The following is a 26,089-nucleotide window of genomic DNA, read 5'->3' on the forward strand; positions in this document are numbered from 1 at the left end:
TCTATACAGCACAAGCTCATGAAATTCACCACCTCCCTCAATATGGAGGGAGATATGCACAGCTTTTTGCCTCCCCCCCCAGTTATCAATTGAACAAACTGGGTTTTAGAATAAACAAAAAACAAGTTTATTAATTACAAAAGGTAAATTGTAAGTGATTATAAGGGATACCAAACAGAACAAAGCAGATGACTGAGCAAATAAAACAAAGCACACAAACTAGGCTTAAGACATTGGCTACAAATAGTAATTTCTTACCCTAAATGTTGTTTTATATAGGTTGCAGAGTTTCTTGAAGGTAAACTGCACTGCTTGCAGCTTATATCTCCAGGTCTACCTTTCACAGGCTGACATTTCTTGCCTGGGCTCAGCTCCTGCCTTCCCCAACTTAGTTCCTTTGTTTCTTCAGGTGTTTTCAGCAGTCTTCCTTCTTGGGTGGAGAGGCAGTGGAGAAGAGCCTGGGTTAACTTACTCCCCAGCCTTAAATAGGATTTGCATATGGTGGAAATCCTTGGTTTCCCGGTTTGACCCCCACCCTCTTCCTGTGGAAAAGTACCAGCATTTCAAGATGGTATCCTGTACCAGGTGACATGATCACATGACCCTACTGCATCAAAGCAGCGTCCCAGGAAACTTCTCAGGAAGGAGGGAGATTAGTATCTTCAAAGTCCTATTGTCCTTCCTAATGGTCTATCCAGACTGATTGCATACTGGCTGGTGGGTGTTCCCCAAAAACACACACAGTTGTAATTGTTTCATAATCAATATTCCTAACTTCAGTATAGTAAAGAACAGAATTATCAGACACATAGATTAACACAATTTGTTGGGAAAGAGACAACACAGCTTTTGTAAAGGGAAATCTTTGATTGGGTTAACAAACACGTGGACAAGAGTGATCCTGTTGATATAGTATATTTGGACTTGCAGAAGGCCTTTGACAAGGTCTGTCACCAAAGGCTTTTAAACAAAGTAAGCAGTCATGGGATAAGAGGGAAGATCCTCTCATGAATCAGTAACTGGCTAAAAGACGGGAAACAAAGGGTGGGAATAAATGGTCAGTTTTCAGAATGGAGAGAGGTATATAGTGGTGCCCCCCAGAAATCTGTACTGGGACCAGTGCTGTTCAACATATTCATAAATGATCTGGGAAAAGGGGTAAACAGTGAGGTGGTAAAACCTGCAGACAATACAAAATTATTCAAGATAGTTAAGTCCAAAGCAGACTCTAAAGAGTCACAAAAGGATCTCATACAATTGGGTGACTGGGCAACAAAATGGCAGATGAAATTCAATGTTGATATATGTAAAGTAATGCACATTGGAAAACATAATTCAAACTATGCATACAAAATGATAGGATCTAAATTAGGTGTTATCACTCAAAGAAAGAGTTTGGAATCATTGTGGATAGTTCTTTGAAAACAATGTGCAGCAGCAGTCAAAAAAGCTAACAGAATGTTAGTAATCATTAGAAAAAGGACAGATAAGAAGACAGAAAGTATCATAATTCCACTATATAAATCCATGGTTTGCCTACATCTTGAATACTGTGTGCTATTCTGGTCACCCCGTGTCAAAACAGATACATTAGAAATGGAAAAGGTACAGAGATGGGCAACAAAAATGATTAAAGATACAGAACAGCTTCCATATAAGGAGAGAAAAAAGACTGGGATTTTCAGGTTGGAAAAAAGATGCCTAAGGGGGGATATGATAGAGGTATATAAAATCATGACTGGTGTGGAGAAAGTAAATAAGGAAGTGTTATTTACTCCTTCACATAATGCAAGAACCAGGGGCCACCCAATGAAATTAATAGGCAGCACGTTTAAAACAAACAATCAAAAGAAAGTATTTCTTCACACAATGCACAGTCAACTTGTAGAACTGATTGCCAGATGTTGTGAAGGCCAACATTATAATGGGGTTCAAAAAAGAATTAGATGAGTTCATGGAGGATAGGTCCATCATTTGCTATTAGTCAAGATGGGCAAGGATGCAACTCCATGCTCTGATGTCCCTAAGCTCTGACTGCCAGACGCTGGGAGTGGACGACAGAGGATGGATCACTCAATAATTGCCTGTTCTGTTCATTCCCTTTGAAGCACCTGGCATTGGCCACTGGACAGGATAGTGGGCTAGATGGACCACTGATTTGACCTCATATGGCCATTCTTATGTTCACACTGTTGCTGTTCCATTTGTGGATGGCAGTTTCTGATCACATCTCCCCTCACAGTTATTCCCTACCAAACTGAGTGGAAGACATGGAGCAATGGGAGGATGATGTGGTTCTGCTCCTGCTCTTTATTGTGGGACAAATGGTTATGCTGTGGAGTAGGTGATCAGCAAGAAACTGGATGGAATTTGGGCTGAACTTTCTGACACATCAAATACAGCTGACCTTGAGGGTCAATGACAATTCATTCAGCTCACATGGTACAGATATGGTGAATGCCAATTTTGCTATGATATAGCCTGTCATTTTCATGCAGGAGAGCCAGTATGGTGTTGTGGGATCACATCGTTTTGGAAACCATAGTGGCTTGAGAACTTCTGAATGAGGAAACAGACCTTCATGGAGCTGCGTGAGGAGCCTGCACCAAACTTCCAGTCCCAGAACATTCAATTCAGGGAAGCCATACCGGTGCAGAAGCAGGTGGTTATTGCCCTGTGGAAGCTGGAAAGCTGTGGAAGCTCCAGACATTTGCAGGTCTACTGCAAACTACTTTGGGACTGGAATTGTCCACAGCTGGAATCACAGTTGTGCAGGTTTGTGAGGCAATTAACACTGTGATCTACCTGCAGCTGTTGTCGTAAGAAAAGTCCCAAAAGTAACAGCTGAATCTGAGAGAATGGGGGGTTTCCAAACTGTGCAGGAACCACTGATGGCTTCCATATCTTAATACTTTGCCCCCTGCAATGGCCAAGTGAGTATGCGAACCAAAAAGGTCACTTACTATTCACTCATTCTGAAAGGCTTAGTGGACCACAGAGAGAGATTCATTAATATAGATGTGGGAAACACTGGAAAGATTCATGATGCCAGGTTGTTGATTGTACTTGAAGAGGGAAGAAGAGACTTTATACCCAGAAACAATACAGGTCTGTTTGTTGTGTCTATTCTCACTGTTATTTTGGGAGACCCCATATACCTGCTCCTAACTTGGCTCATGAAACTGTATCCCAACATCAATGACCCTGGAAAAAAGAGAATTCAAAGGCTGCAGAATTGTCATGCAGTGAGCATTTGATAGATTTCTTGTTGGTGCTGCCTATGCACTTGTCTTGATGCCAGTGTGGCAAATGCCATTCATATTATCATCTCCTGCTGCGCACTCCATAATATTTGAGGGTAAAGGTGGAGTGCTTCCATCCTGAGTGGGCACTCTGTACAGACAGCCATATACCCCCCATGTGTACACTGGTCCTGGTTCCTAGGAGGCAAGGGAAATCAGGGATGCCATATTGTGATACACAGGGTCCAGACATCCCAGGGGAAAACAAGGCAGAGATGAACCCCAAAGAACAAGCAACTGAATCAAGTGATTGTATACAACTATAGAAGTGTATTTAATAAGGTATTTTATGAAAGCAGGTGACACTGGTGATTAATATCATTGTTAAATATATGTATTAAAATTATATGAGAAATTATAGATACTAATTGATATTATGCTTTAAAGTTTGTGACCAAACAAAAGGAGAAACAAGTTTTCTCCCAGATAAGAGACAGACAGCTGCCTTCCCTCCTATGTAAATTAAGCAGTGTGGAATCAAAACAATGGAAGCCTAATTTACATACCAATCAGCAGGCGCACAATAAATCCACAGGAAGGAAAGAACAGCAGGAAGCCATCCTGGCTCTTAAAACAGACACAATAAAGTTTGGGGTGATATAAGGGAGGTAAAAAGACATTTGAGCTGTCTGTGTCTTGGGGAATTCAAGGGGCCAGAGATCATCGCATATTGGATCCTTAAACAAAGGGGGTTGAAGTTTGTGGGAACTGAGTTAGGTGAGAAACCTACTTAGACAAAGATTGTAGCTTGCTGAAATTAATTTTTAGTCTTAGAAGCTTATTTTTATTTTTATTTCCTTATAACTATTTCTATCATTTCCCCTTATACTTGGCATCATTTAATCCTATGTCCTTTTGTTAAATAAACTTGTTTAACTTTTACTATAAATCAATTCAATGCTGTGATTGAAATAAGCATGTTTGTCATACCCCAGTTACATTATAAGCCGAAATGTCTTGTCTCTTTAAAGGAGCAGCAAACTTAATAACTTCTGTGACTGTTCCAGGAGCGGGCTGGATGCTACAGGGAGATGTATCTGGGGAACTCAGAAGTTGGAGTTTACTGTTTACTACCCACAAGGCAAGGTTTGGACTGGCAAAGCCCTGAGGAGTTTGCTGGCAAGGCAGACAAACTGGTGAATTGTCTCACAGAGTAGCAGTAGCAAAACTCTCACCAGTTGAGGCTGAGAGGGGTGACACAGTAACTCACAATTCTGGGAACCCCAAAAGATGGTTTGGGGAAATTTGGCAGTCAGAGGGTGTTGGGGTCACCTTGTAAAGACTAAGTAGGCAGTGGAACCCAGTTTGTAGGCTGGCTGTTGGTCAGGGCTGTGAGCAACAGCAGCATAGCATTTAAAACACTCAGGGCAGGTAGAGATCCCTTATTAACCCCTTACCGGTCTGGGTTAAACCCCAAAGCCTCACACATACATGCACATCATGGCACAGTAAGGAGGCAGATAATGACATTTGCCCATGATGAGTCATCTTCACACTGTGCAGCTGTTGGAAAAGCACAGGAGGGAACACTGGTACCAACTTATGCATCTACATAGCTTTGTCAGTGATTTTTTCCTGTGTAGCCAAGGGTCATTATAGCCATTTGTTCCTGTGATAAGTGACACATTACAGACAATTATAACAGGGCACTTCCTCTGGGTTATCATTTTAGGGTTGGGTTTTTGTGGTAGAAGGTGGTGGCCGAGTTGTGATTTGGTCATTGTGGAATGTTTTAATCTTCACTGTTCACATTTGTTTACAAACCAATGTTATCAGGAGCATTCAATCTCTCTTAGCCACCTTATCAACATTTGATTGGGTGAGGGGGATGCAGCCATTTTTTAAAATAGTTTATTATCAGCAGTGTTAGCTGCACCTAGTGGCTGTTACAAAGCACTAATAGCTACTACTGTTGAAAGTGATCAAGGTTTTTTGGGGGAAGGACGGGCTGTTTAATCCCAGGGTAATGGCAGATGCCTGTATTGCTACTTGAATTGTGTTTTGATTTTCTGCATGAGAATTAAACTATAAAGATGTTTATCTGCCCATTTTCTAACTTGTGAGTTCTGCTGCATTTAGAACTAGCAGTGTTTTCTGTTTGCACATATCACTAACTGCACTTTCCCCATCCATCCCATGTATTGTGGGGAATTTCGATATTTCTGAACCTCGGGGAGTGGGGGGGCGGAGGGGAGGAGGTAGGACAAAAAAAGTGTTTGCAGTAAGATGGCACGAGACAGTTGCACCATTCCAATTCATGTGCTCTGAATTGTGCGGCCCAATCCCAAACCTGAAAAGCATCTTATATTCATCGCACTTATGTTCATCGCACAAGTCAAGGAAACTATAATATTTATTAAAAGTACTACATGGAACTCATAAGTAAAATATTATTTAAAGAAATGTAAAGCAAAAATATTTAAAACATAATGGGTCTAAATCCATCAACCAGGGGAAATGTTAATGTCTCTGCACCCGTCTCCTTGCCCACCTCCTGATAAAGAGGACTAACATGGTAAAATTGTTCTTGAGGACAAAGAAAAATGTCTCCTAGATGGGGCTTGGAGAGTGGGCACTTGATCGGATTCAGAGACTTCTGCAGGCTCACTGTTCCCTGTCTGGGAGCTCAGGGAGGCCTCCCTGCGAAGGGTTTGGGCATCAGTGGAACGTCTGGTCTGGGGAGTACTGCAGGCTCCATGTTCTCCTCCCAGTCCATTGGGAGTGTTGGCTCCTTCACCTCGGCAGTGCCCTTGGCAGCAGACGGAGGAGGAGCAGATGGTGGTAGTGATGGCAGTTCATTGACAGGTGTAGTTGTCATGGCAGCAGGCAGACTCCCAACTTGTTTGGCCACCAGTTCTATGAGCCTCTCCATTCGGGAAGGCTCCCATTCCCTGAGACGTGCCTCTTGCTTCAGGAACCATTTCATCAGTGTCTCTTCCTGAATCCTCCCTTTCCCTGAGGAATTCAAACTGATACTGGTTCCTCTTGTGCAATGAGCAGATTTCCCCAGGCAATGAGCAGATCTTCCAGGATTCTTCTCTGTCTGCCTCTGCTGTCTCTGGGGTGTTGCTACTGCCCTCCCAATGGAAAGGTTTCCCTCTCAGGAGCTGAAGGTCCTGTCAATTCAAAGACAACAGTAGCTTTATATATATTTTTTTCCTTTGGAAGAAGCCAAGAAATCCCCTCTGATAACCACTCTGCTGTAAAAGTTTTGAAACTTTTCAGCTTTTCAACAGTGTGACTGTTAGACTAGACTTGTTTTTTGGACAACTTTTGCAGCCCATGGGGAAGAACCAGAGGCTATTAATGATAAGATAAATGTACTCATGTTTTTAAAAATTTTAAATGTTCATTGTATTACAAAGGGGGTGGCAGTTCTTTCCAGGGTCTATGATACCAGTTTGCAATTTCTTCTTTAAAGGCTGGCCAACATTTGGAGAACATATATTTTCAAGATAGCAGAATGGAAAAGAGTGGAGGATATTCAGCGGTCGATGCCAGAGAGATGTTTCCACTAATTGTCACCCCTCTTAATATTGCTGAATGGAGGGGTTTGGACCAAAACAATCAATAGGAGGACAAAAGAATGCCACCATGTCCAAACAGCAAAGCAATGGGGGTCATTACAGGCAAAAAGGCATCCTTTAAAATCAGGAAGTCAAATCCTAATGAGGAAAATAGGAAGGAGCACAAACTCTGGAAAGTAACATGTAAAAATAAGGTAGGCCAAGAAATAAATTAACAGTAATTTTTTTTAAGCACATGAAAAGCTGGAAGTCTGCCACAAGGCAGCAGGGCTACCAAATAAAGGCTTTAAAAGGAGCACTCAAGGAAGACAAGGCCATTGCAGAGAAGCCAAATTATTTTTTTGCATCAGTCTTCACTGCAGAGGATGTGGGAGAGATTCCCACTTTAGAGCTATTGTTTTTGGGTGACAAATCTGAAGTACCATCCCAGATTGATGTGTCAGTAAAACAGGTTTTAGAATAAACTGATAAACTAAATAGTAATAAGTTATCAGGACCAGATGGCGTACACCATCTTCACTGAGTCCTGCCCAAGTGGGAACGTCTATACTGCTATTTTTGCCCTATACCAAAACAGCTGACCTGGACTCTACTTGCTGCCATGCTGTGTATGTGTACCCTATGTGACCATGGGATAAGAGGGAAGGTCCTCTCTTGGATCAGTAGCTAGTTGAAAGATAGTAAACAAAGGGTCGGAATAAATGGTCAATTGTCACAATGGAGAGATGTGAACAGCAGGGTCCCCCAAGGATCTGTACTGGGACCTTTGCTGTTCCAACATGTTCATTAATGCTCTGGAAAAAGGGGTAAACAGTGAGGTGGCAAAGTTTGCAGATGATATAAAATTATTCTAGATAATTAAATCCAAAGCAGGCTACAAGAAGTTGCAGAGGGATCTCACAAAACTGTGTAATGGGGCAACAAGCAGATGAAATTCAATGTTAAGTGCAAAGTTATACTGGAAAAAATAATCTCAACTATATATATAAATAATGATGGGTTCTACATTAGCTGTTACCACCCAAAAAAGAGATCTTGGAGTCATCATGGATAATTCCCTGAAAACTTCTGCTCAAATGAGAAGCAGTGGTTAAAAGGCTAACAGTGCATTAGGAACTAATAGGAAAGGGATAGAATATAAGAGAAAATATTATAATCCCACTATATAAATCCATGGTGCACTTACACTTAAATACTGTGTCGAGTTCTGGTTACCCGATCTCAAAAAGGATATAGTGCTGTGGTCCCCAAACTTTTTACCTCGTGCCCCCCTTACCTTTGTCCATGGCTCCTGGAATATGTGTGTGTGTGTGGGGGGGACATGGACAGGAGTAAGGCCGGGGCCCGAGGCTGGGGCAGAGTGGAGGGGAATGAAGTGAAGTCAGGGGCTGAGGTCGGCAGCCAGGGCTGAGGCCAGGAGCGGAACTTGGTGGCACTCCCTCCCCACCCCATTGGGGCTGGCCTAGGCCCCAGCTGCGACCCCCAAATGTTCCTCCATGCCCCCCTGGGGGGGGTGTGCCCCACAGTTTGGGACCTTTGATATAGTGGAATTGGAAAAGATTGAATGAAATGAAAATGGTTAGCGGTATAAAAAAAAGCTTCCATACAAGGAGAGGCTAAAAACATCAGGGCTGGTCATCTTAGCGGACTATAAAACCATGAATGGTTTGTAAAAAGTCAATAGAGAAGTGTTATTTACCCTTTCACACAATACAAAAATGAGGGATCACTCAGCAGGTTTAATATAAACAAGAAAAAGTACTTTTTCACACAATGCACAACTAACCCGTGAAACTCATTGTCATGGGATGTAATGCCCAACAGCATTACTGGGTTCAAAAAAGAACTAGAAAAGTTCATGGAGGATAGGTCCATCAATGGCTATTAGCCAAGATGATCTGGGATGTAACCCCTTGGTTCAGGGTGACCCTAAACCTCTATTAGAAGCCATGAGTGGAAGACAGAGGTGGATCACTCCATAATTGCCCCGTTCTGTACACTCCCACTGAAGCTCTGATAGAGGCCACTGTCAAAGACAGGATACCAGGTAAGATGGACCATGGTCTGACCCAGTATGGCAGCTGTTATGTTCTTATGACCAATCAAATTTGCACTTCCATTGAACCTCAAGACCCAGCTGGAGTTTCTGCTACACCAAAAATTTGCTGAAATATGCTTACAGGACTAGGAGGCAATTTGACTGGAAATTTATTACATTCTTAACTCACATACAGAGTTTCCATGTAAAGGGAGATGCGAACCACAAAAAAAAATCACCCACCCACTCCCAGCATCATGAGAAAATCCTGCCCCTGTGCCTGCCTAACAACAGTGCAATGACAGGGAAAGAAAGAGACATTACAACCTTATTTCATTCCCTGAAGTTTTAGATCAGCACCACAAAACCCTCACCTCTTCACTGCAAAGGGACGTGGCACTATGTTTATCCAGCCACCAGATTGTATCCTTCTCCCACCCAGCTTGTGCAGCATGGCTCAGTGCTGGGACAGGCCAGACACCATGGACAGAGATGGTAACAATTTTGTAATCTTCCAAGGGAGAAAGGACTGCTGTGACAGACAACCTAAGTGTTCCTTGCCCAGATCTCACCTCCTCCATTCCGCATGGCTCCTATTTGTAAGGGATGATAAGATCAGAGGTGTGTGGTAGAAGCAGTGAAACAGTGTAATCTTCCAAGGAAAAGAAGGCAGCTGTTACTAACATTAAACAAACAACTATAAGGTTTTTTTTTTTTAACAATTGTGCCATCCCCAGCTGGAAGCTTTTTAAACCCAGACCCTCCCTTCCCCTGGTCTATGTGGTCCTGTAACCATTGTTGCCTGTCTGCTGGCTAAGTAATGCACAAACACAGGGATACAATGATTTTTCATCAATAATCTGTTTTTAAGCCACAGCTTCTGCCAAATGAGTAATAGTGCTTCATCAGAAAGCAATAAAATCAGTGATTTGTAGCTGTGTCGTGCTCAGGGACCATTTTGGAGAGGAGCAGAGTGAGGGCTGGATGGAGGGGAAGGAATACTGGAGGAGCTTAGTAAGGGGATGGTGCATGACAACAGTGTGGATTCAGCACTGCAGTTCAAACTCAGGAGACATAGCAATACATGGCATATTATCCCTGGAGGAAAAAATCAGTGCACAGTATTTTAAATGCCCTGGGGATCTTAAAATCAGGAATGTAGTGCCAAAGCAAGAGGGGATATTTTCAGGGAGGGTGGGGGTCCTTTTATACTAACCAGCCTGGGGTTTTGGTTCCTGCTGCGGCTTAGGGGCCTCCTCAGGATAATTGGGGAGTTTCATCAACCAGTTCCCCAAGGCAGAGATGCAAAACCACATGTTGTGCATCCTCTGCAGTCCCTGCTGCCTCCTTGCCCTGGCCCTCATTGACATCCTGATAGACAATGAGCCAGTGGTGCTGAGGAGGAGGTCATGACTCGTGAGCCATGTCACTGAATGTCTTGACATGACCTGTTCCAGCTCACTGTTGAAGGTGCATGTATGAGCAGCCCTCCCACAGCAACTGTTATTTTTTCTGCTCTCTGGTACATGAGCCTCAAGTGCTTTATACATTCCCAGCACAGGACTGGAGTCCGCTCAATCTCCACTTACTCTGGCCTCCATGAAACTTCCCAATAGAGGTGGATGTTCCTGCTGCCCTGGGAGAAGTCGTGGAGGATGATTTACTCCAACCACACATTGATCAGCACCAGGGCATGGTCAGCAGGCCAGGTGGTTGCTCTTGGAGCACAATCCACGTTTACCTGTATTGATCAAAAGAGTGGAGTGGAGAGTTTTTTTCCCTTTGTTCCTTCCCACTTCCTGCAGCAGCTCCTTGCCATCTCCAGGGCAATTATATCTTGGATGATGTCACCCGAGGAACCCCCAAGCTCAGCATACAAAAGAATGGTCAACACCTCTTTGTTTTCAGCATCCTGACACTCCTCATAAATCAGCATTGCTACAGACTGAACTGCTTTATTGGGCACTATTGATTTATCAAAACAAATGTGATAGTTTCACCTTAAGAGCACCATAGTTATCTAATGCTAATTGTTAGGCAAGTCAGCAGCCAGTGATAGTTCTTTTAATGACTGTATCCTTTTGTTCTCTTTGCAAGACCCACAAGGACTTGCATGACAGGAAGTTCATTTTCCCCCTTCACTGAACATCTGATCAGAGTAGCCCATATATTACCCTCTTTTAGTAGCCATGCTGCCAGCAACCAAAGCCACGGTTGGATATACAATGACAGTTACCACAACAGCTACTCTGTTACACATTCCCTAACCTGCCAATGACCCTGCCACTGAGATTCTGCCCCTTTTATCAGAGCTCCCACTTCCTTTCTCCCAAGCTCTCTGCTGCCATAGTACCACACCTCCATCTTGGCAGGTTGGCATTCTCCACAGCTGCTTTCTAGGGCTGGTTCACAGAGTAGCCATTAGGAGGTGTCTTTAATGTACCATTTGTGGCCGCCCTCTCCAGGGACTGAGAATGTCACCTCCGCGATGGAACCAGATCTCACTGGCTGGAACCTGCAGTGGCCTAATCTGATTTGTGTTCAGGACTTCCAGATGGCTGTGCACTGCACTGCTGTTGTGCCCAGAGAGCTAAATTACAACTAATAGTGATGCCTTAAAAATTACCTATGGACATTATTTTCCCCATGTGAAATATCTGGGCTCAAAGAAGGACTTTGAACTTTGTCTACTGTATTTAACTTGAGCAATAAAAGGGCTAGTTTATGTTCCAGTGGTAGAAAAACAGTTATGTCTGGAAATTCATGATGTTCTAGTTGAGTTTAAAGCAATCAGAACTAAGGCTACATAAAGTCTAATTTAATGTAAATGTTTAATGTTATAAGTATTTTCCTTTGTGTGGATATGCATGTTTGTTAAAAAAAAAAACAGGTTATTTTAAATTCAGCTAAGTATTGTTTATTCTAGTTTTAAGCGACATGTGAAGGGACAAGAAGCTAGGATTTTTGGTTTTAGGACATCTTTAATATGCCTACTCTTGTTGAAAACATTTTGGGAATAAATGGGGCCTGAATTAGAGGTGTGTTGTAGCAGCTAGTTGCACCTTTATTAAAAAAAGTATGCAACAAACCTCTTCCTCTTCATTTAAGTTGGTCCTAGTTATGAACTAGATTCTATTTCCCTTACTTCCACTGAGAAGCACTATACTCCACAAATAGTCTAACTGAATTCAGAGGGCCACTTTGTGGAGCCAGGTGCTGTTCAGTGTGCCTCAGGGTATAACAATCTGGCCCTAAATGGGGAATTTTTTAAAACTAGTGTATATTTCTCTTTTATGTAAATGAAGAAAAATCCTCAAAAAAAGTTACATGGAAATATTTTCCATTGTTTTGACAAAACATCTTAGATTTTCCAATCAGCTCAAGCAATAAAAGAATAGCAGTATGTGGGTTTTTATTTGCGGTAGAACTAAGGACAAATTTTGCCATCACTGTCACGAGTGTCCAGATTCTGTGATATTCACAGAATCACAGGGTTAGAAGGGACCACAACAGTCATCCAGCCAAATACCTACCAAAATGCAGGATTTGTTGTGTCTAAGCCATCCAAGATGGATGGCGATCCAGTCTCCTTTTGAAAGCCTCCAATGAAAAAGCCTTCATACCCTCCTGAAGCAGTCTGTTCCATTATCCTACTGCTCTTACAGTCAGGAAGCTTTTCCTGAGATTTAATCTAAATCAGCTATGCCGCAGTTTGAACCCATTGCCTCTTGTCGTGCCCTCTGTGACAAAAGAGAACAACTTTTCTCCATCTTTTTTATGGCAGCCTTTCAAATATCTAAAGACTGCTATTATTTCCCTCTTAATCTCCTCTTTTCCAAATTAAAGATACCCAGTTCTTTCAGCCTTTGCTCATATGGCTTACATTCCAGCCCTTTGATCATCTTTGTTGCTTGCCTCTGGATCCTTTCTATACATTGGTGACCAAAATTGCACACAGTACTCCAGCTGCAGCCTTACAAGCACTGAGTAGAATGGTACTATCACCACCCGTGACTTGCATGCTATGCCTCTGTTAATGCAACTTAAAATTGCATTTGCTTTTTTTGCAGCAGTATCACACTGACGACTCACCTGGAAGTTGTGATCCACCAGAACTCCCAGATCCTTCTTAGCAAGTGCTGCTGCCAAGCCAGTTTTCTAGCATTCTGTATTTGTACATTTGGTTTTTCTTCCCTTTACATTTGTCTTTGTTGAATTTCATTTGGTTGTCTATAGTCCAGTTCTCCAATTTATCTAGATCCCTCTGAATTGTAGCTCTATCCTCCAAAGTATTGGCAATCCCCCTAGCTTTGTGTCATCTGCAAACTTGATGAGTATGCTCTCTATACCTACATCCAGGTCATTAATGAAGATGTTAAACAAGACCAGACCCAGAACAGATCCCCGTGGAACTCCACTTGAGACCTCCCTCCAACTTGATATCATTCCATTAATAGTTACTCTTTCTTAGCAGTTGTTTAACCAATTATGTATCCACTTAATGGTAGTTCTGATGAGCCTGTATTTCCCCAGCTTATCAGAATGTCATGTGGCACTGTGTCAAAAGCCTTGCTGTAGTCCAGGTATATTATGTCCACCACATTCCCCTTATCCACCAAATCAGTTACCCTGTGAAAGAAGGAAATCAAGCTGGTCTGGCATGATTTGTTCTTGGTAAATCCATGCTGGCTGCTAGTGATTACCCCTTCATCCTCCAGGTATTCGCAAATTGAATATTTTATACATTGCTCTAGTAGCTTCCCAGGTATTGAAGTCAGATTGACTGGTCTGTAGTTCCACAGCTTCTCCTTTTTCCCCTTTTTAAGATGGGCAGTATGTTAGTCCTTCTCCAGTCTTCTGGGACCTCTCCTGTCATCCATTGAGTTTGTAAATATTATTGCTAGTGGCTCCGAGATTTCTTCAGATAATTCTTCCATTACCCTCGGGCGAATAGCATCCAGACTTGCTGATCTGAATTCATTCATATTGGTCAGAAGATCTCTGATGTGTTTTTTACTTATCCTGATCTGCATCCCTTCCCCTTTGTCTATGGTAACTTTGTATTAATGTGTATAATTATTACATGTTAATGACTTTTTGACATATTAGGATTGTGTGTGTGTGTGTGTGTGTGTGTGTGTGCCGTAATAAGCAAGTTGTGAGTAAATGGGCATGGTGGGTTTCACTTACCTCTTGAATACACCCTTGCCATCCAATTGCAGTGCTGTCATTCTCTTTGGCTACCAACACCTCCTGCAGGCTGTCAGCAAGCCTCTGTGGGTCTTCTGTGACTCAGCCTTCCACCGAGTCACACAATCCAAAACCGTTTCCGGAGTATAACAAACAAAACCTGAAACTGTTCCTTGCCCTTCAGGGTCAATTATAAACAAAATAATCTCTTACCCTTTCTGGGTTAAATTTTCTCTCAGGGATAGAAACAGCAGGGGTTCTCCTTCTTAGTCTCTGCCACTGAAGGTGGCCAGCGATAGGTGCTGGCTCAGCCTGGTTCCTCTGGCTCCACCGTAGGGAGCTCCCTCCTCACTCCTCTGGCTCCAGCTAAGAACTGACTCACTGGCAGCATGCAGCTCCTTTTATTTCGGTATGCGCTGGGGCTTGATTGGCTGTTGCCGGTCCCCAGCCCTTCTGGTTGCTGGACAACCATATCTTGCTAGTTTTCAAAACGGCTGCTCTTTTCTTCACAGATAATTGTTTCCTGGACTGGGGTGCAGCAGAACAGTGGGGCTTCAAGCAAGGGGCCATGAAGACCTGATATACTCCATCATAATGGGTGAGTGAGAAGGCAGGTGTACGTGAAGGTGAAGAATTGGACACACAATGCATTGGTGTAGACAACAGTGGGGTTGGGCGGGGACTTTAGTCCCCCAAAAATGTAGGGATTGCATTAAGAAAGAAAAAATACACTGGTCGTTGAATAGAAGCTATTTATCTCATCTTATGGAAAGTGGACAAATTTAATCATCAATAAAGGAATATTCAACAGCTATCATTTTATTATTTTTTAACTCTATCCCCTCTCCCCATAAAAAAATGTTGTCTATGCCCCTGCACTGGACCAGATTTTCAAAAGTGAGTGAGAAAAAGTACACATGCAGAAACTTCAATGCATTGATACAACCTTATTTGCACGCATACATCCTTATATACCCATGCAGATCAGGGGTTGTGCATGTGCTCTTTTGGAAATCTGCTCCTTTGTTTAAAATCTTATGACATCTACAAGCCTATAAAGCAGGTGTGGCCAAACTGTGGCTCGTGAGCCGCATGCAGCTCTTACAGTTAAAGAGTGGCTCCCGGAGTCCCCCATACACCCTCCCCCTGATTCTCTACCTATAAAACTGGGCAGGGGACACTCGGGGCTTCTGCCCTGCAGTGGGTGGGACTAGGGGCTTCTGTCCTGCAGGGAGGGGGCGGGTCTAAGGACTTTAGCCCTATGGGTGGGCATCGGGGCAGAAGCCCCACACCCTGGCAGGTGCTGCCCCGTGGGACAGGTTGTGCAAGTCTTGCGGCTCTCGAACTTCTGAAGATTATTGTATGTGGCTTGGAGGGTCAGTAATTTTGGCCACTCCTGCTATAAAGGATGGTGGAGGAGGCCAACAAATAGGGCAAATTCAGAGAAGATGTAAATTGTGGTGTGAGTTTTACATTGGTAAATCACAGCGGGTGTAAATTAGTGTAATCAACATGACAAGGGTGGAAAGATGGGGTGATAGCAGGAAAAATAATTGCCAAGAGACTGTAATAAAGCATAAGATAAAGCATTGAGCCTGAACACCACTGACTTACTGATGTGTAGGTTTACACTTTCTTTGAATTTGACACAATGTAAAAAGCAAGGACAAAAAGGGCCAGACTATGAGGCTTGTAATGGAGGGTAAAGCACTGACAAATATAAGACTACAAAAGTTTTGGTGAAAGAAAATATATAGTGGCATGGTATTCCACAAAATTGTCGCATAATATTTGTGGAATGAAAAATTAGAAACCTGAGCACAAAAGAAAAGTGGGAAACAGCACTTGGGTACTGAAAAGAACCCCCAAACCATCTTCAGAAGTGTGATTCTGCAAAGGCAGTTTGATTTCTCCAAAAGGTCTGAGTTTTTTCAATTATTTTTACCATGTTTTTTATGACTTAGGACACCAATGCCCCAAAACTACTTTCCAATCCCTAACCCTCTAGTTTATTGGCATGTACACAGAGAAAGTATTCTCAGAACAGAGCCCCTACTCCTAAAGTTTCAAAGCAGTGATGAATTAGGTGACTCTCCCTAAAGTGAAAGGGAGTTACTTGGTTACAAAGCCAAATGTCATTTTTAAAAAACATAGGGGTTAAAATCTAGATGTTACCCATAATCTGATGTTACATATCAGACACTGATGAAATTCAGGCATCAGCTTCCCCATTCTGCAGCTTAGGTCTCATCAAGGGAATTGATTCATCACACTGCAATCAGTCCTTTCGGTACTTATCTGAATACAAATTAAGATACTGAAAGAGATTTACATGTTTGCGTTGTAGAAGACAGCGCTCAGGAAAAACTGATTTATCATGTGCAGTGGATTTAGTACAGACTTCCCTTAAAGTTGAATTGAGAAGGAGTTTTTAAAAACTGAGCTCATGCTCTTCTTTACTTCTTTATGCTGCATACAAAGGATAAACACTAAGAGGGGGATTGTTTGGTTGGTTTGTTGTAATTTTTTTTTGTTTCCCTCCCCTGCTTGTTTTTTACCTTCGAATCATCAGGAATATCAAGTTTGGTCTTCCCTAATTTTGCTGAAGAACCTGTGATAGGTCTTGGAGATGTTATTATCAGCTCTAACATCTTCACTGAAGGGGTGAAGGTGTTGAGCTTTCCTTTCTCTAAAATATTAATTAGTTATTGTAATTAATTAAAAAAAAAAACAAGAACCAAAAAATTTTAAATAGTCCAATAGTTTTAGTTAAACCAAAAATCTCTCCCCCCCCCCACCTTAATGTTCAGTCTTTTAGCTCTTTCATGTAAAAACATGTCAAAAAAAGCAAAGCCTCAGCTATACATCAAGAGCAAAAAAGGGCAAATGCTCAATTGTTTTTTTCCGGTACACGTCACTTTTAAATGACAGAACTTTGGGTCCTCGGCTCCTTTCCATTCTGTGGTGTGGAGGGGAAAAGAGGAGGGCTAATTACACCTTCAAATATGTACACAAACATATATATGAGAGCACAATAGCTAGGCAGTGGGTATACTGTGACTGCTCCTTATTATACCAAATACGATCATTTTAGTGTTACCTAGCCCTCCTTTCCATTTGTTTAACTCTGTTGTGTCTTGTTACATGATTAAACTGTAAGATCTTTGGAAAAGAGATGTTCTTTTGTGCATAGCAAAAAGGGGCCTTGATCTCTCGCTGCAGTCAATACCACAATACAAATAAATAAATACATTAAATATAACATATAGTGATTGAATTGAGGAAAGGTAAAGTGCATTAGTGTCTATGTCAAATCTTCAACCTTCACAATGCTGCTAGTTGGCTAAAAAGAACATTTTGAACATACCATCACTTTTCCACTCCGATTTAAGTACTGTTTATTTACTGAGAGACACCAAGTAATGGTATCTTTACTTATCTCCTAATTTCAGTTTGTCACAGATTAAGTTTTTGCCACCATGACTCAAAATGCAAAACTGTTTGGGCAGTTCTAAAACCTCATAATATTCTTTCAATAATTCCTACAAGGATTTCCAAACTGTATTGATTTTAATCAGCTTCATTCAACTACGCTTCCTGATACACGGGTCAATTCTGGGTAGAATTAAAAGTGGAATTTACCCTTTACCCATTTAAAGCAAAACACTTGATGAATTAAAGAATGTAACTGTGATTTAAGCATTACAGTAGCTGGGATCTTAGGACCTTATTTAAAGCCCACTGAAATCAATGGGAATTTTTCCATTAAGTTCTTTTGGGCTTTGGATTAAGCTCTTAATAATGCAATATGCACTTAATGGGCTATGGCAGGGGTGGCCAGCCTGAGAAGGAGCCAGAATTTACCAATGGACATTGCCAAAGAGCCACAGTAATAAGCCAGCAGCCCCCATCAGCCTCCTCCTCCACCCCCCCGCCGCTCCCAGTGCCTCCCACCCGGCAGCCCTGCCGATCAGCGCCTTCCCTTCCCTCCCCACACCTCCTGATCAGCTGTTTCACAGCGTGCAGGAGGTTCTGGGGGGAGGAGCGAGGGCATAGCAGGCTCAGGGGAGGGGGCGGGAAGGGGTGGAGTGGAAGCAGGGCCTGTGGCAGAGCCAGGGGTTGAGCGGTGAGCACCCACCGGCACACTGGAAAGTTGGCGCCTGTAGCTTCAGCCCCAGAGTTGGTGCCTATACAAGGAGCCGCATATTAACTTCTGAAGAGCTGCATGTGGCTCCGGAGCCACAGGTTGGCCACCCTGGGGCTAAGATAAGAAGGCAAAGAAGGTAAGAAGGCAAAACAGCTTAATTTGTCTGAGCTTTCTTTAGAAATTAATAAATAAATAAAGTAATAAATACTACTACTAATAAAATAAATCTAAAGGCTTATAACCTAGAGGTCCTCGGGCCGCAAAGAAGCTTTGAATTTTTAGATACAGTTAAATGTAATCTGAACAGTATCTTGATATCTGTTTTTCCAAACAGTATCATAGTTTACAACACGAGTAACAACAACAACAACTAAAGGGGGGAGGGATAGCTCAGTGGTTTGAGCATTGGCCCGCTAAACCCAGGGTTGTGAGTTCAATCCCTGAGGGGGCCACTTGGGGATCTGAAGCAAAATCAGTACTTGATCCTGCTAGTGAGGGCAGGGGGCTGGACTCAATGACCTTTCAAGGTTCCTTCCAGTTCTAGGAGATGGGATATCTCCATTATATTTAAAGATAGTAATAATAATAATTGGGCTTACATAGCACCTATATTAATTTTCAGAACATCCTTATGAAGTAAGCAATTAGAAATGGGCCCAATACTCTGAGGAAATACAGATTCAGATCTGAGTTTAACAGCTCAGGCGAATCTGTATCGTGGATCACTTTACCTATTACTCAAATGCAGCAGCTGCTAGAGTGGAACACAGCAGCAGTTTTAACAGCACACAGCAACACTAAACAAAATGTTGGGATGAGAAAAAATACAAAGCATATTCAGCTGAAAATACAGAGGGAATTTAGTCCCCAGTTCAGCAAGGTACTTAAACACCTGGCTAGCTTTAGGCTCATGAGGAGTCTCATTAGCTTTAAGCACATGAGTAATGTTATTGAAGTCAGAGTGCTTCAGTACCTTACTGAATATGGGGTCTTAGGTATACAGAATATAAAACATACTAGTCAGTGAAACCCCAATAGGTTCATTTCAAAAGCAATGGTTGAAATGTTCTGCCCAACAGAGAAGTACATAGAGGCAGAAATTATTTTGCCTAGCTGTGACTAAAATGATGTGGTTTTATGATTATCAGTACTGTCTCTTGATGAGGTTCATGTTCTAGTAAGCAAACATGCAGAAATTATTGCTGGTCAGCAAAGGGTCATTGGCAGAAAGATGCTGAATTTAAGTCAGACTGAATTTTCCAGACTGGTGAATGTGAAGAAAATAGGTTATTGCTGTATCACTTTTTTATACACCCAAAGAAAATAGAGGCGGGAGGGAAGGCTTTATAAAAACAACATGTTTTGATCAGCCACGGTAGGAAAAGAGTCTTCCCCTGCTCACATCCTGTTTGTTACTTTTCTATCTAGGTGTCAGGTTTAAATTTGGAACACACAAGATGCAGTGAGTATATCTAATCAAATGAACAAATAAATAAATAAATGAATAAGGGAAACCAAATCGTAGATTGTTCTTTTGATGATAAGAATGAAGGAAACAGCAATATCTTTTTTTCAAATATTAAATCTCCTGTGATGTGCATAGGATGAATTATATGATGCCACAACCACTAACCTACTGTAAGATCAGATGTGGATAACAGTGGAGATTTGCTAGATAAAAGGCTTCCTGAAGTTCTACACACTAGGAAAAGATATGGTGTAAATTTGTATTCATTCATCCATCCAAAAATTCACTTGATGTAAAAGAAGTCACAAGGAATGGAAGGAAAGAGACTTTTGAGGAATATATCAGAGAAATATCCAATTACTGAAATCACCAAGTCACTGGACTTACCTGTGATAGCTTCCTCAAAATTCTCTTGCAATCAACCAATGAGTTGCTTCTGTTTTCTCATGTTTATTTTCTGTTACTGATAGCTGATACTTACACCACCATTTATCTCTTCCAGGGATAGTAAACCACTCTTCGGAACCATATCCAATGGCCAAGATCACACTAAATTAGGCTTTTTCTGTCTTAAACATACAGAGATGGTGTTGCCTAGTTGCTAGTGCAGCAGCCTATAAATCAGAACACCTAGATTTGATTTCTGCCTCTGCCACGGACATGCTGTGTGACCTAGGACAAGTCACTATAAACTCTTTGTTCTTAGTTTACCCATCTGTAAAATGAGGAAAACAGTGCTTACTTCCTTTGTAAAGCACTTAGAGATCTACAGATGAAAAGGTTATTAATGATTATTATTAATATTATTAAAATCAAGGGACAGCAACTATTCCAGACAATGGGGGCTCCATGTTAATTATAGATCTAAATAAACTGCAAATAATCCTCAGAAAACCGTTCAGCAATAAAACAGAATGTAAAGCTCTAAAGAGGGATGTACTGCTTTTAAAAAAGTCTGTGGTTTTTTTTGTTGCTGATGAACTCTGTTGTGCCTGTTTTTTTCCATTCAAGGAGGAATCACTATATCCTGTGTTAGTCATTCAGGACGGTACCCTGCACCAACCTCTATGATTACAGAGATTCTTGACCCAAAGAAATTAGAGCAGTTCCACTGCAGAAAGGGTAGGGTAAGAGACCATGGTGTGTACCTCAGACCTATGCTCCATTGGGATTTCCTGTGCCCCCGTACAAAGGAGATTTTTGAGAGTGGCTTGGCAAGGGATGGATGAATAGTATGGATGATGCCAGTGGATTCTCATTTAAGTGGCTCCATCAGTCATTCTCCCACTCTGAGGGGGTGTGGATCAGCCAGACAGATAGAAATAAATACTTGTAGGAAAAAGCCTACAAATATTTATCAGAAACTGGCTCCTTTCAAGGTTGTGTTGTCACCTGGGAAAGAACAAAATAAAGGAATGGCTAGGGGGTCTACTACATGAGAGCATGTCATAAAATGGGAGAAGTTTGGGGTCTGCATAAGGGGCAGGAAGCAGGGAAATTCTAAAAGTTTGGAGTTCAGATACATTTCCAAAACGAACATACCAAACAAAGTGAGGTTCACCCATCATTGCTCTAATTACTTGTATAACAAGGAAGAGTCCTCACCATGATGTGAAGAACAATTTCTTTTGTAAGCAGAGGAAATCAAATTACTGTTGGTGGTTGGGTTTGTTTCTTTTCAGAGGGGGGAGGGAGTGTGGTTAGTAGTGGCCTGACCTCCTCTCATTTGCATTAATGAACTACCACAATTTTTAAATCTTAATTTTACCCCTTTTTCCTGGATGCCCTAGTATTGAGGTAAATATGTGTAACCCTGTTGGGATTCAGAGAGCATGGCCCTTTAAATATTTTTCCTGAGGGGGGAAGTTCTGATTGTTTCAGAAGGAGGAAGTGCTGTTGGGGAACAGATATGCCAAACCCACAGAAAAAACGCAGAAATTGGGCTTGTTTTGGGCTTAATTGGCTTGTGAGTTGCTTGTTGGCTAGTTTTTGGCTTGTAGCTTGTTTGACTTGTAGCTTGTTGCTTCTTTTTTTTTGATCAGCTCCCAGCAAGCAGGGGGGGCAAGCAGGGGCAAGGGGGGGAGAGAGTGTCGGGGTGCACAGTGGGCCCACCACAGTCCCAGATTGCACACCAGGGGGATCTAGTCACATAGAGTGTTGGGGTTCTTAGGGATTGGCTTGTTTTGAAATGGGATTAGCTTGATTTTTTGCTTATTGTGAAAGACGAGGTGCTTATTTACCACGTGACAGTTGGCAACTGTGAGGGGGAGCAGAGAGAGGGGGGAGAGCAAGAGGGTGTGTGTCGGGAGCTCCAGACGGAAGGGCTGCAGCAAGCAGGCCATCGCAGAGTGAAGCAGCCAAGCACGTGCCTGAAGCCTGGGAGGAACAGAACGACTGATCGGGGACACCCCAGGACAGGAGTCAGGAGGAGCACTGTGCCAGGAAGGAATCGCCCGAGAAGGACCTAGTATCACTTCTGCCCAGAGCTGCATGGGGCTGTGAGTATTAGGGGTTGTTACTTTGCATTGGAAATAAGGAGGGACGCTATTAGCTAATTAAGTGGGGAGGTTTTTGCTCTGAGTGGCTTTGTAGAGTGCACCAGAAGAGGGCACTGGAAGGGTTTGTTGGGGAAAGTTTACTTGTGCCAAAGATGACCAGGAGCACCCAAGACTCACCAGTGGACTGGAACTTTGCCCAGGATTCTTGATCTCTGTGTGCAGACACATTGCTCGGTGCCTGCCCTGTTGTGCCACTGGGCCTGTGGGGCCTTGTTTTGAATGCAACCCTGTTTTATTGCTCCCCCTATATTTCCCTTGTTGTTTTTCCCCTCATCCCTCTGTGTATGAATATTTCTCTTTCCTAGATTCACTGTACTCTTCCGGTGCTTATCTGTTCACTCTGGGGTGTCTGGAACAGGTGCCCCTGGGGTGGAAGAGACTTTCCCTGCTGCATTCCTGCATGCACCTTCTCTTGGCCAGAGCTGCCTGCAGAGCAGATTCCATCTTGGCCATGAAGGTGCTAAAGTTACATATGAAAATATTGAAATGAAGAGGGAAATGTCAAGGAATCAAAAGCTGGTGACAGATTGTTACTTAGGTGTAGGCTGGGGTGGGAGGGATGGGGAGAGATGGGGGTTAAGCCCCCATGAGTTCCATATTTTCTCTGTGACATTACCTGTGCTGGTGGACTACAGACTACGATTTAAGAACTATTACACTAGATGTTTCATTTAAATTGGTTATGCCCCGATACACAATATTCAGGTGGGCTTCTGAAAACATATTCAAAATGGGCCCCCTACATAACTCTGTAGGGCCACTCCACTCCATGCTTGTTTTGTCCCCCACTTAAGATGTCCTAATTCACAACATCCTAACTTATTCTCTCCTTTACCCCATATGATGTACCTGGTAGCTCTGCATTCCTCACTTCTTCTTAAGCTTCTGACACCCTTATAATCCTCAATGTCCCAGGTGATGCAGACCTATTTCCCCTGGGATTTTTTTTACTGATCTCCCACCTCCCATTTATCACATCTGCTGGTGGTTGACACAAATGACTGTTATTTGGGGCTACCTCCCTAAATGAGCAGAAGGCTGCTTCCCCATGTGCTGCCTACAAGGCTGGCTAGTCCAGGGGCTGCTTTTGGAATTCAGGGCAGCAGGTAGACACAGAGGTCAGTGGCTACTGGGAACCACAAAGCACTTTTACCCACTCCTCGACACATACAGCAGCTTCTTGCAGTGACGATGGATCATCTGCTCTCCCGTCTGGTGACCCTGTTTCTCCTAACTACAGGTTAATCAGACGAGGGAGACCCAGCTCTTCAAGCCTGACTTCTTCCACCACAAACAACAATTTCTCCTGTAAAGACCCTGAACTTGTGGGCCTCCAAGAACCAGAAGCAGTTGGGTAAGGATTTATGCTCATATGGGTGGGTAAATATTTAGTGACATGGACAGCATAAGAAACTAGCTACTAACTCTTTTTTCTTCTTTTGAGAAGGGCATCTCCAGAAATCTCAGAGGGAAAGTGCAATAGCCCCATGAGCAATTTTAGAGTGGCTTCACATCAGTTTTTCCTCCCTTAAAAGAGAGAAGCCATTAATCTTCTTTGATTCCACTAAATGTTAATTCTCATTTTGCTCCCCCACATGTCACCTATGAGTGGATATACTTCACACAAGTAGGCTTAGTCAAGAATCACAGCCTTTAACTGGAAATCAAATATTTTATGAAACAAGATCAAAGGTGTCAAACATAGTTTACATTTTGAAGAGATGACATTTGAAAATATTCCTTTGAACTCATTTGACCAGGGTTATTTGGGGTTTTTTAAAAATCACACCTGTGTACAGACATATACTCTCTCTTCCTTTATCTGGTAAGAACAAGGTGTGGAGACTTGTGCAATAGATAATTAATCTCTATTGCTATCTATAGTTTCATAGTTAACACTGTCTTGGTAGAAGTGTGAAAACACATTCACACCTTAGAAAATGGGTGATTAACTAATCAAATGACAATATGAATCTCAGACAGAAACACAGAAATGACTGCAAGCTAGAGCTATTTATGACTATATTTTTCTTTGTAACATTTAGGAAAAAACCCTAAAAGCTGCACTTTTCAGTCATCTCAAGCAGTTTCTCAAACTTTTTGAACAGCATTGTTCCTCAAACATATGGGGAAAATTAGCAGGTTTTTCCCACTGTAATCCACACAAAAGTGCTGAAAATCAGGGCAGCAGCCAGTTGTTTATCTATACTAGTGCTCCTAACATTGCTCCACCAGAGGAGCTAAACTGGTGTTAGCAAACATTTTCCTACCATAGAGGAGTTCCACGAGACAGATGACCTCAGCACCATCAGACCACCAGCAGGCAGATGCTATTAAGCAGCAGTCATTGCCCCATAGAGACTCTGTTAAAACAGTTGTGCTATTAAGTATCATTGATCTTAAATCGCTTCCCTGGGAGATTTCCCAATTAAGCGGCTTTCCTGGAAAAGTATGTTCCAGTTAAGTGGAGCATACTGTAATACCTTTACATACGAGTTCTATGCAGCTAGAACCTTACAGCTTTTAACAGGGCTCCACAGGGGTACAGAGCTCGTTGGCGGATTCACACTCAAATAATTATTTACTACATTTAAAATATATACTTCAAATAGGATTTTCAAAACAATTTCTTACCTACAAATGTTCCAGTAGCTCCATACAAATGAATAGTGCTGATCTCTCTTAGCAAAAGTTGTCAATTTTACTGATAATTTCCAGCAGGAAGTCTGGTCTGATGAGGTAGTTTGAAACACGGGAGAAATGCAGGTCACCATTTGGATGCACGCTAAAAGCAAGAAAATTACAAAACTGTTTTGAGATAAGTTCTGCAACTATTCAGAAATATTTTTTGGTTAACAGTTGTTAAGCTATATAATCAGACTGTCAAGATAGCAGTTTGCTGTTTGATAATTATTTCTTTTTATACATAATTATTTCTTTTACATTTACATTTCAGGAAGTGACTGTGCATGAATTTTTGATTTTGTGAAAGCAAGGGATCATAATGCTTTGCAACTTTACATCTGACTGCAACCAAGCACCTGGTATAATTGAAACACTAGGATCACACTATTACAAACATTATGCTGATGGTGGGGAGAAGTTACAGTTGCTGTAGAAAGCATCTGCTGAGCATATAAAATCTCTCTCATTAATGTAGATTTTTTGTATTTATAGTATTTAAGGAGACATTGTCAAATTGATTTCTTTTAAATTCCATTTTCTAATAGATCATCCTTTAAATATGATGCATTGATATTTTTAATCCTTACAATAAAAATTGTAAGTGTTTTTCAGTCCCCCTGTTATTTTTTGTAAAGCTCATTAACAGAGGAGAAACTGACTCACTATATAGGAGAAACAGTAAAAAGTAATACACATGGGGTGCTGTCAAACAGTACAAAACCCGTAGAAAAATATTTTTTCCTGCTAAATTCTTTATGGTAATTGTAGGTGTTACTTGTAACTCTAGTATGTACAACAGCATAAATTTTCAAAATGGTGAGTGAATTTGGGTGCCCAAAGGCTTCCAAAAGTGGCTTGGTTTCAGAAAGTGCTGAGTATACACACTCTGAAAATCAATCTCTGCTAAGGTGTCTCAAATTGGGCACACAAGAATGTGGGAATCCAAAATAACCAGATACTTTGAAAATGTTGGGCCAACATTTTCAGACCAAAATCTGATTTTTCAAATTAACAATGTCCCTTTAACCTACCACCAGGGCCGGCTTCAGGCACCAGCTTAACAAGCAGGTGCTTGGGGCGGCCAAGGGAGAGGGGCGGCACCTGCGGCAATTCAGGGGCGGCAGGTCCCTCACTCCATCTAGGAGCGAAGGACCTGCCACTGAGCTGCCGATCG

General features: G+C 42.1%; 1 long non-coding RNA gene across 2 annotated transcripts in view; it reads right to left on the reverse strand.

Annotated features, from left to right (window-relative positions):
- Nucleotides 1-3,624: 3,624 nt before the first annotated feature.
- The window catches only part of LOC117872407, a 29,250-nt gene continuing 6,785 nt past the window's right edge, over nucleotides 3,625-26,089 (reverse strand). For both annotated transcript variants that reach the window (XR_004644476.1, XR_004644477.1), the window contains exons 2-3: nucleotides 24,865-25,015; nucleotides 3,625-6,418 (exon numbers count right to left, since the gene is read on the reverse strand). This is a non-coding gene — a long non-coding RNA (uncharacterized LOC117872407). The remainder of the gene's footprint in view (nucleotides 6,419-24,864; nucleotides 25,016-26,089) is intronic.

This window comes from Trachemys scripta, chromosome 2 (assembly GCF_013100865.1).
Source record: "Trachemys scripta elegans isolate TJP31775 chromosome 2, CAS_Tse_1.0, whole genome shotgun sequence".
Classification (NCBI taxonomy): Eukaryota; Metazoa; Chordata; order Testudines; family Emydidae; genus Trachemys; species Trachemys scripta.